This window comes from Galeopterus variegatus, unplaced genomic scaffold, assembly GCF_000696425.1.
Source record: "Galeopterus variegatus unplaced genomic scaffold, G_variegatus-3.0.2 Scaffold14138, whole genome shotgun sequence".
Lineage (NCBI taxonomy): Eukaryota > Metazoa > Chordata > Mammalia > Dermoptera > Cynocephalidae > Galeopterus > Galeopterus variegatus.
In genome coordinates this window covers 5715-6333 of record NW_007740249.1, presented here as the reverse complement: position 1 = coordinate 6333, position 619 = coordinate 5715, and the positions used below count along the sequence as shown (strand labels likewise).

At 38.3% G+C, this 619-nt stretch overlaps 1 protein-coding gene across 1 annotated transcript in view; it reads left to right on the top strand.

Annotated features, from left to right (window-relative positions):
* Window positions 1–619, top strand: part of HHIPL2 (HHIP-like 2) — a gene marked incomplete at its 3' end in the record, with an annotated part of 17317 nt that overhangs the window by 14276 nt on the left and 2422 nt on the right. The gene's annotated exons all lie outside the window — the stretch shown is intronic.

Below are 619 nucleotides of genomic sequence, written 5' to 3'. Positions count from 1 at the left end.
GGAACATTTGGTTTTCTTTCTTTTAAATTTCAGATGACTTAGGGTTAGGGTTAGAGTTAGGATTAGGGTTAGGGTTAAGGGCAGAATCAGAATTCTAATTCAGAATATCTGGCGCCAGAGTTCAATAATGCTGTGCTACCTAGATAAAGGTCACGTGGTCACTCTGCCCTTTGCACCAAGTAAGCACTTGGTTCCCATTATTCCTAGTAATAAAAATATTGAGGTTAATAATAATACAAAGGTAACATTTGTCACATGCCTACTGTGATTCAGGAATTGTGTTAAATGCTGTATACACAATAACTGTTAACCCTTACATCACCACCACACTGCAAGGTAGTGTTACTGTCCACTGCTTTATAATAAGGAAACTGAGGTCCAGAGACCACAGTCACTGGCAGAGACTCACAAAGTCCTCTTTTCTTTCTACTGACCACGTTGCTGCATGAGGTAGAATAAAACCTGCTTCTTTTAAAAATTCACAGTATTAGACCAAATCAAAGAAAAACCACCCTCATCATTAAAATAAAAAATTGAAGGTGCCATTTTCTCGGGGTCACATAGAACAGATTCACATCAAACTTTTGCCTACTTATTGTCTTTGAGCCAAAAATGGGGG